A 10,961-nucleotide genomic window follows, 5' to 3' on the forward strand; every position below is an offset into this window, starting at 1 on the left:
GGCTTGCAGCCTGAAGGGCATTGACCTGCCAAAGGGTTTAAGCAGTGGAATCTGTATTTCAAGAAGTCCAGCCCACATGCGCACAGAGCCACCCAAGCTGCTCCAGAGCCCGGCTTTATCCCTCTTTCCACACATGTGAAGCAACCCTCGTGGCGCAGGCGCGCTTCCCTCCCTGCCTGTACTCCACCCCAGTGCCACCTCCCCCTGATTCCTCAAAAGCAGCTGGTTGTCAGCTGTGGGTAGCCGCAAGCAGCAAGCAGGCAGGCAACCCCTGGGAGACACCAGGCGATGACCCTCTCCAAGGCTCCAGTGAGTCCCTGTCCAGGCTCTCTCTGAGCCCAAACCTATGCATGTCTTCTCAGAAGTAAGTCCCATTAGAGTCCATGGGGCTTACTCCTAGGAAAGTGTGGATGGGACTGCAGCCCAAGAGCCCAATCCTAGTTATGTCTACTCAGAAGTCAGTTCCATGGGGCTTACTCCCAGGAAAGTGTGGCTAGGATGGCAGCCTCAGAGCCCCATCCTAGGCATGTCTACTCAGAAGTCAGTCCCATGGGGCTGACTCCCAGGAAAGCGTGGCTAGGATCGCAGCTTGGGAGTCCAATCCCAGGCATGTCTACTCAGAAGCCAGTCCCATTAGAGTCCATGGGGCTTCCTCCCAGGAAAGTGTGGCTAGGGTGGCATCCTCGGAGCCCCACCCGAGGCATGTCTGCTGATGGGGCTGACTCCCAGGAAAGCGTGGCTGGGACTGCAGCCTCTGCGCCTGTGCCTTACCTTGCTCGGGGTGCAGACGGACTTCCCGGGTCCTGACGAGGAGAGCGGCGAGCGGGCACAGCAGCCACGCCAGCAACAGCTTCCCCTCGGGGAGCCGCATGGTCCCGTCCCCCCCGCGGGCACCCCGCGCCCCCGATCGCCGCCGCCGCCGCCACCCCTCCTGGCTCTCAGCCCACGCCTGCTCAGCTGCTGGAGCCGCCCGCCGCCTGGGGCTCGCCCATGCCCCCCGCCGGCGCCCACCCACTGCCCTTGGAACGCCCTCGCCGGCCAGCCCCGGTCTCCGGAAGGCGCCCGCTCCGCGCTGCCTTCGGAGCAGCCCTCCCGCAGCGGGACGGTGCCAGCCGCTGCGCGGGCTCTGCGGCCACCCCGGGACCCCCGGCATCCAAGACGCCGCGGCTGCCCGCCCCCTTGGGGCAGGGACCTGACCACCGATGGGAGGAGTCTCCACTGGCTGGCTCTCTGGCACACACGCGCACCGCGCCTTGCAAAGGGGCAGCACCCAAAGGAATCGCCCGGCGCGCACTGCTCCCCTCCCCTGCGCTGATGCCTTCACTGCAGCCATGCTCCTTGCGCATCGCAGCCACACAGGCCAGGCACAAGAGGGAAACCCTGGTGGGCTCTTCAGGCCACAATCCTAGCCACACTTTCCTGGGAGTAAGTCCCCTTGACTATAATGGGACTTACTTCTAAGTAGACATGCAGAGGATTGGGCCCTCAGTCTAGAAAAAGATGTACCTGGGGGGCATTATTCAGAAATTATGCAAGGATGGATAGAGTGGATAGAGGGATGCTCTTTTCTCTCTCACACCAGAGAGAGGGACACCAGAACCATGGGACGCCAACACCAGAACCATGGAACGCCCACTCAAATTGAGGGTCAGGAGAGTTAGGACAGGCAAAAGAAAATATTTCTTTACCCAGCGTGTGTTTAGTCTGTGGAACTCCTTGCCACATGGTGTGGTGATGGTGTCTGGCCTAGATGCCTTTAAGAGGGGATTGGACAAATTTCTGGAGGAAAAGTCCATCACAGGTTACAAGCCGTGATGGGTATGTGCAACCTCCTGATTTTAGAAGTGGGCTACCTCAAAAGGCCAGATACAAGCGAGGGCACCGGGATGCAGGTCTCTTGTTGTCTGGTGTGCTCCCTGAGGCATCTGGTGCACCACTGTGAGACACAGGAAGCTGGACTAGATGGACCTATGGCCTGATACAATGGGGCTCTTCTTATGTTACAGTTCCTTGTATGTTGACGGGTGTTTGCCAAACATTTTGCAGAGTGAGATGTGTCAGCCATCCTAAATTCAAGAAGCTCAACAACAGAGGGGCTGTAGGAGTAAGCCAGGAGAAAGGTCATCAAGCTAAGGCTGCAACTCAATTAAGAACGTAAGAGCATAAGAAGAGCCTCACTGGATCAGGTCAAAGGCCCCTGTATAGAACCTGTAGAGTAAGCATGTGTGAACATAAGGAGAACCCTGCTGGATCAGGCCACAGGTCCATCTAGTCCAGCTTCCTGCATCTCACAATGGTTCACCAGATGCCTCTGGAAACACATGAGACAACAAGATATTTGCATCTCACTGCCACTCCCTTGCACCTGGCATTCTGAGATGGCCTGCTTCTAAAACCGGAAGGTTGCACATACCCATCATGGCTTGTAATCTGTGATGGACTTTTCCTCCAGAAATCTGCCAATTCCCTTTTCAAGGCATCTGGGCCAGATACCATCATCACATCATATGGCAAGGAGTTCCACAGATTAATTAAACGCTGGCTATAGAAATATTTTCTTTGGTCCTATCTCTCCCAAATCTCAATTTTAACAGATGTTCCCAATTCATGCTTACTGTTGGAGTAAGTTCCATCAAAATTCAAACAAAATTTGAGTAAACATGGTTAGAGTTGCACTAGACATGCAGGTAGAAACATTTTTTTAAAACACTCAGGTTGAAAGAATGCTGATTCAGTATCTGTATATCTTATCTCTGTAGCAACTAACAACGGCTCTGGAGTAAATTTTGGCAGGAAAACAGTACAGGTGCCAAGTCTGACTGAAGGTGTTTCTGGGATTTTTTCTTTTCCATCAAGATATAATGGAAATTTCTGGAGGCCCTCTTAAAATCTCTAGGATCACTTTCAGTAATCACCCCAATTCTGACAATGAATCCTGGAAACTCCAGGTCGGTCCTGGAGGTTTGACAGCCCTATATAGAGGGAAAGCATATGCCCCACTCTCCATATGCCACAGTTCTTACCTGGTCTCATCCCCCACACCTCCAGGCTATTAATTTTTGATAAATTTAAAAAAAAAAAAACTTCCACTTCACTTCCTGTTTTAAAACTTTTAAGCCCCTCAGTGATGAGCTTAATGTAACCTGCAGTTTGGCCCTAAACTGCATGGAACACTGGCTCCTAGTCCACATCCACACCAAGAATCTGTGAAGCAATTCAAAGAATGAAATACATTCTTCAAACTAATTGACTTACAGAATTGTTGCCACAAGATGAACTGATGGCTTTAAAGGGGTGTTAGATAAAATCATCTAACAACAGCTAATAAATGAAGCTAACAATGGCTTAGCGTGACAGCTATATGGGATTTGATCTTCAGCCCAATTCTGAGCTTCCCAGCAACTGCTGGAGCAGCAGCAGCACCAAAGCGTCTATCCTGTATCCAGTGGGTACAAGGAAGCAGCCAGAGGTCTCGCTGGGGGACAGGGACTTTTCTCCCCTTCCCCTGGGGGAAAGCCCCAAGCCTGCAATGGGGCTTATCAATTCTGTGCTGGCTATTTTGCCAGCACAGAGTTGAGAGACTCTGTGTTGGGCTGGATACGGCGGCACAGAGTAAGATTTTAATAGTGGTTCATAAAATAGAATGAATCTCTCTCTCTCTCTCTCTCTCTCTCTCTCTCTCTCTCTCACACACACACACACACACACACACACACACACACACACACACACACACACACACACACACCCCAGAACATTACATTAAAAAAAAATCAGCAGGCTATTTAATGTAACACTGGACATTGTTTGCTGTCTGAAGTAATACACAGCTGTTGGAAGACAGCACATCTTTGGGTTTTATAACCCACCTTTTATCAATTTGAATGGACTCATGCCTCTTTATAAATAAACAGAATAATACAGGAATAATGCAACCTATAAAACACTGTAAAGCCAGAATATTAGAACACCTTACACTGTTCCATGTCTTTTGACACAGAAAATGTCTTGCCATGTTGCTAAAACTTTTGAGCTAGGTCAACCTACCCAGATCAATGTAATTATAAGTGCCATTCATCACTAACAATTTAAGTTCCTCATATAAATGGAATACGAATGCACAACCCAGTGAATGAAATAAGAGTTCAGTTCTATCTCTATTTGTAAACAGTAAACCTGAATATATTTTGCTGTTTTCTCTCCTTCCTTTTCCACTCTCATTCTGGGTAGGAGGGACTAAGAAATTGATTCTGTAATTATGATCCTGCTGAGAAGTAACCGAAAAACATTGACAGCTCTGTTTGTGCAAAATGAATTATCGCTATAAACTGTGGTTGTCTGATGAAATCAATGAAGGCATGCCAAGTTACACATCCTGAATAGGCCTCTGGTGATATTTTCCGTTCCTTGAAATCTGCGTGTGCGTTGTCGTTGCCAACAAAGAATTGCTTTTGTGTACGGATTCCAAGGACAGTAAAATGAACCCATCCACTTACATTGTCTAGTAGAAATGTATGGAATGATGTATATAAGCCAGTCCCTTCAAAAGCCTATAACTCAGAAGGCAAGATCTGTGCTTATTCATCCTTTCTCCCTTCCTTTCAGTTAAAATTGCAGCAATTTTTTTAGGCCTTTTCAATAGTGATGTATACTGAAATGAATGTCCTGGAGGTTCCCACTTGAAATTCCCCTGCATTTTACAATGAGACCATTGTATCCTACTATTCATTCCCTTCATACTAGGAGCTTTGGGAAAAGTTCTCAGAAGGAGAACACAGATATTAGTTTCATCTTCACTTACTGTAAGTACAGCGATGCACACCTTTTCACTAGGTGAATTCCACTACTAGATCAAAATTGCTGCTCTGCTTTTGTTCTGTGTACACTTCCCTGCTCCTTTATAGACTTCAGGTTTTGCTGTACTATTGCCCTTCTGAATATTGTGTACTGTATTTATCTTAATACCATCATTTGTTAAAGTGAGAGAGGACATAGGAAAGGACAAGAACAATCTAGATTTGTTCTGTGCAAGCAAAGGGACAGAGTAGAATCACTTCTGTCCCCTGTTCACACTGCAGCATAAGTTACAGTAGGAGTAAGCTGTGCTGGATGTTCAGACATTAACCAAAACTTTAACGCAGTGGTTCTCAAACTTTTAGCACCAGGACCCATTTTTTAGAATGAGAATCTGTCAGGACCCACCAGAAGTGATGTCATGCTCAGAAGTGACATCATCAAGCAGGAACTGTTTTAACAATCCTAGGCTGCAATCCTACCCACACTTACCCAGGAGTAAGCCCCATGGACTATCATTGTTAAAAGAATATACATAGCGGCCTGTTAAAAGTACAGGTCTGTAACATTTCCCCAAATGCAGTCACATTCCATGCTAGCATCAAGTCTATAAAAAATAAAATATTGAAATGAATGAGAACGCACCTGAAATTGGCTCACAAGTCACCTAGTGGGTCTCGACCCACAGTTTGAGAAACACTGCTTTGATGATATAGAAATAGGTATCCCTGGAAACAGACACTGCAGGACAGGAACAATTAAACTGAAAGTTATGCCTCTAAGGGCGCAATCCTAACCTGTTATGTCAGTGCTTTCCAGCACTGACATCAGGGCAATGCAGCTCTGAGGTAAGGGAACAAACATTCCCTTACTTTGAGGAGGCCTCTGTGAGTGCCACCCAGCTGCAGGATGCAGCACATGCCCCATTGGCACCGCTATGCCAGTGCTGGAAAGCACTGACATAAAGGGTTAGGATTGTGCCCTACAGGGCTAAAGTTATAGTATGGATCACACCAAGTTTAAGAGCACAAGAACACAACAAGAGCTCCGCTGGATCAGGCCAAAGACCCATCTAGTCCAGCTTCCTGTATCTCACAGTGACCCACCAAATGCTTCAAGTCAAGACAACAAGACACAACCTGCAACCTGTAAGTTTCTTACACTCATAATTCCTTTTAGCAAGTCTTAGGCTGCAATCCTAACCTCACTTTCCTGGGAGTAAGTCCCATTGAACACAATAGGATTTACTTTAAATAGACCTGGTTAGGATTGTGCCCTTAGTATATTCACTGGGCAACCCAATCCTAACTTAGTCTTTGGCTGACATAGCAGCCATTTTGCCAGCACAGAGTGTCGTAAATGTGTCTTATGGCACATTTGCAGCTACTCAAGAGCCAGCTGTAACAGTACAGAGGCCCCATACCTATTCTGCAGTGCTAAACCTGGGCAGAGGGAAGGTGGGGAAGGATCAAACAACCTAGAGCTACCTTTTCTGACTGTAGTAATGATTTCTTAGTCAGATTTCTTCAGCGCATTTTTTTTACCCAGCAGTTTGCCTGGTTGGTCTTCAGCCTTGATTCCTCAGCCTGAACAACTTGTTGTTCAGAGTCACCATACAGACTCCTTCACCTTGTTTCTCTACCCTGGACTGCCACCTTTTTGAACCTGACAATATGACCTGACCTTCATTATACACCTGCTCCCAACTGCTCTGATTCCTATTTGCTGCTTTGGGCCTGACATAAACTACCCAGTCATCTCTTGCAGTTCCCCATGACTGCTTGCAGCTTGCTGACCTGACCCTACAGGGCTCTGTTAGGGCCAAGATCATCATTAAATGTAAGCAGGAGCAATAATACCTGCATTTAAAAAAAAAAAAAAAAAGCATAACACTTTTAATATACAGTATATCAAAATAATGTATGGTTTATCATTTATTAAGTTTATTTTTATAAATGGTGTTATATATATTTTCCTGCCATAAGTCGAGGTGTTTGAAAATGGTGTTATTGACCTTTCTCAGAAGTAAGCCCATTGTGTTCAGTAAGACTTGGGCTGTAATCTTCTCTAACTAACCAGAAACAAACACCTCTACCTAAAAATTATGTTCTTTAGGGCACAATCCTAACCCACTTACCAGTACCAAAGTAAGGGCAATGCCGTTCCAAGATAAGGGAACAAATATTCCCTTACTTTGAGGAGGCCTCTATGAGTGCCACCCAACTGCAGGATGCAGCACATGTCCCATTGGCACTGCTATGCCAATACTGGAAAGTTAATTAGGATTTGGGCCACAGAAAAATAATGCAAAAACCATTGTAGGGTCTATAATAGTCCAAAAGTTAGGACACTTCATACAAGTTCTTTTGTATTTGAGGAACCAGCTTTCAGTGCAGGATGTGTGATGCCATGTAATCACATCAAGTATGTAGATGTCACAGTGGTTGCCAAACTTTTTCAGCTGGTGCTTCCCTTGATGTACTGGGCCATTGGCTGTGGCTACAGTCTGTGGCTCGGTATTCGGGCTACAATCTCATGCACTGTTTAGGGCGGAGGGTTTTCATGAGTATTCCACAGCTCCCCTGGCTGGTTCCTGCAGCTCCACAGGGAGCCACAGCTCATGGTTTGGAAACCACTGCAGGTAAATTGTCAGAGGATCAAAAGTTGGCAAATGCATTCATACTGGTAAGTTAGAAGCAGCAAGCAGGGGATAGCGCTTCACCCTTTTTTGGCCCTCCCTCAGCACTCTACAGCTGTCAGATCAGCCTGCGGGAATTTTCAGCTACCCCAGGAAGGGGACTGAAATGTAGGTCACAGAGCAAACTATGGAAAGAAAGGTGCACAGAGCAAGCACAGCTTGCGTAAGTTTGGCTTACTCCATACAAACTGCTTGGGGGGAAAAATGTGCTGAAGAAATCTGACTTATTCCATTACTATAGTCAGAATGTTTGGTACAGTCTTTTTTTTTATAGTTGTCATGAGCACACTGCAGCTGTTACTTTGGCAAAGGAGAAACAATTCACAAGGAAAGGAATCTATTTTCAGAAATCACCATAGTTTAACTCCACTACTGTCAGCCCTGTTCCTTCAGAGACCGATGTGGTGCATAGAGCTTTTCTTGAATGCCTGCATTTTTGTTTTATAATGTTCTAGAAATAGCAATGAGGGTCCCCCAAAAATATCTATGAAAAGACATCTTAAAGTAGATCATCTTGCCTCACACGCAGTCCATGTTTTATGACCTGATCTACACATTACAGTGAGTAGGGGGTAGGTGGAGGAATTTTTCCACTACATGCAAGCGAGGAAGCATATTTTTTTTAATTCTCTTTGTGATGCTTGAGATCCCCTTTATTTTCCCCATCTACTTCTCTTAAGAGAAGCCCCAATGTAAGATCAATGAGGCATCTCTCACACACTTTGAAATCACTGCCATTGCAGAAGGACCGCGTGTCAAAGCAGGCAGGTGATTTTGTGAAATTGCTGTTTTTATCATCTGGATCCAGGCAGGACAGCAGCCCTATCCAGTCCACCTGCTAGGATTGGCCTGCACCAGCTGATTGGGTATCCATGCCTACCTGACCAAGTAGGGATGCCCAGATGCTTGTAATGTATTCAATCAATCAGTGATAAGCCCTCACTTGCCTCATGGGGAAGGTATGATGGTCAGATTCAGGCTGACTTTGGGCTATGTACAATTAGGGAACTGTGAAGTTTAGATGTCTTACAGCCCAATCCTATCCACACTTTCCTGAGAGTAAGCCCCATTGACTCTAATGGGACTTACTTCTGAATAGACATGCATAGGATTGGGCTGCCAGGCTTTTAGATTTCCCTGTAATTGCTTGTATTTTTCCAAAGATCCACAGCTAAGCAGTGCTGGTACCCAAGATGTTTCTCAAGCTTGCTTGTTTATTTTTTCCTTTTTGTATTAACCAAAACCCTTTTCCCCCTTGCCACAGGATGCTGTGATGGCACCTGGCCTCAATTTCTTTAAAAGGGAATTGGACAGATGTATGGAAGAAGTTCATCACTGGTTACAAGACTGTGTGCAGCCTCTGGGTTTCAGAAATAACCTGTCTCCGAATGCAAGATGCAAGGGAGTGGCAACAAGATACAGGTACCTTGGCTGTGTGCTCCCAAAGGTGTTTGTGGGCCACTTTGAGATACAGGAAGCTGGACAGATCCTTGGCCTAATCCAGCAAGCCTCTTCTTATGTTTTCATGTTGCCCCATCCAACCTCGTTCCTTTCTTCCAAACTGGACATGAAGAGTGAATGACTGGAATCGAGCCCAGCAGTAGGGTCGGGCAAATCTATAACAAACTGCCCTGGTGGCTAGAAAAGTGACATCACAACGTCATGATATTGTATGCATCATGACGTCACTTCTGGCTTCTCCTCGAAGGAGAGGCCACTCACTCCCCAGAGGAGAGGATTCTCCATTCCTTCTGTGGAGGCTTCCCTTGAAGGAGGAGACACAAAGTACTATTATGATTGGAACCAGTGCACATGTGCTCTAGGACAGGGATGTCAAACTTGTTTCATGCAGAGGGCACTGCAGCAAGCATTCATGGTGCCTGCTGAGGGCTGGAAGTGACATCATAAAGCAGGAGGTGATGTCATTAAGCAGATGATGGACAGAAATAAGCACTTCGTTCTCACACAGAAAATCATTAGCTGCAAATGACAGAAGAAAAAATGTACTAATCTTGTTCATATTTTCAATATATGAGACAGCCCAATTATCATGCTGGGAGAGCCCAGTTATAACAAGGGCTGGATAAATTGTTTCCGGGGCCACATCTGGTCTGCGGGCCTTATATTTGACACCCCTGCTCTAGAAGTTGTATGTCTTTTCAATGCATATCAGACCCATTGCAAAACCTCTTTGCAGATGTGTTCCTAGCAAGTCAACATTTGAATATCCTAAGACTTACATAGCCAGAGTGGATTCTGAGCAGGTTTATATATTCCATATGAGATACGTGTATTACTACAGTAGAAATATTTTACTCCCAACTTTCCCATCTAAATGATCTACAATGTCCAGTAAGTTGTAGAATTGGCTTCTTTGGTGTCAGATAGAATTCTGGGTTTAAAATGATGGAAATCCCCACTATGAAACTGTGCTTCAGGAACTTTCAACTACATAGGATGAACATAGGATGCATTGTTGCCTTGCAGAACAATCTGCCTTTGTATTGTTCAGTGGTGGGTTGTAGGGATATTCCAACCACAGTAAAAAGATACTACCAAAAATGTGGTAGTGTATGCCATGCTTTTTGTCTCAAAATAGAAACTCATACAAATTGCAGCAAAGCAAACAGCCTGATTCTAAGTGGTCGGCTGGCATGTACTGCTGGTGGCCCTGGCCTTCACACCCTGGCATAAGGTGCTTTAAGAGAGAGAGCATGAAGACTAGGAGTGCCAGTGGGAAGGACAACACATATCCACTGGTACCGGTGGCCACACAGACTGGATCAGGAAAATATGAAGCAGGGGCAAGGGGAGGGGGAAGAACAAGACAGGAGAGGCAAAGGGGCTGGGGTTGGTTGGATTGGATCCATGCGAAGGATGGGATTGGCAGTACCAGTGCACACTGTATCCTATCCCCCTCTCCAGGCTTCATCCACCAACATGGATCAATCTGGACTTGCGCCAGTGCTATTGCTGGCACAGATCAGTGCTGCAACGTCTGCACTGCACTGTCTGTGTTGACCCATTACAGCTTTCCTGGGACAAAGGCACGCTGGAGCTTACCTTGGGGCAAGGGGACAGATTCCCCCTTACCCGGAGATCTCCAGCAGCTTAAATTTTGAGCTCAGAAGCTCCCTAAATGTAGCTCCTTAAACGACTACTGCTCTGAAAACATAAGAACATCAGAAGAGCCCCACTGGATCAGGCCAAAGGCCCTTCTAGTCCAGCTTCCTGTATCTTACAGTGGGCCACCAAATGCTTCAGGGAGCACAAAAGACAGCAAGACACAACCTATGTCCTGGTGCCCTTCCCTGCATCTGACATTCCGAGGTAGCCTACTTCTAAAATCAGGACATTGCACATACCTATCATGACTTGTAACCCGTGATGGACTTTTCCTCCAGAAATTTGTCCAATCCCCTCTTAAAGGCATCAAGGCAAGATGTCATCACTACTTCCTGTGGCAAGG

General features: G+C 46.4%; 1 protein-coding gene across 3 annotated transcripts in view; it reads right to left on the minus strand.

The window, feature by feature from the left end:
* The window catches only part of ADAMTS20 (ADAM metallopeptidase with thrombospondin type 1 motif 20), a 98,216-nt gene extending 97,398 nt beyond the window's left edge, over positions 1-818 (minus strand). For all 3 annotated transcript variants that reach the window (XM_066633250.1, XM_066633248.1, XM_066633249.1), the window contains exon 1: positions 772-818. The gene's annotated coding sequence lies outside the window, so the exon portion shown is untranslated. The remainder of the gene's footprint in view (positions 1-771) is intronic.
* Between the last annotated feature and the right edge of the window lie 10,143 nt (positions 819-10,961).

Source organism: Tiliqua scincoides, chromosome 7 (assembly GCF_035046505.1).
Source record: "Tiliqua scincoides isolate rTilSci1 chromosome 7, rTilSci1.hap2, whole genome shotgun sequence".
In the NCBI taxonomy this organism is placed as follows: Eukaryota; Metazoa; Chordata; class Lepidosauria; order Squamata; family Scincidae; genus Tiliqua; species Tiliqua scincoides.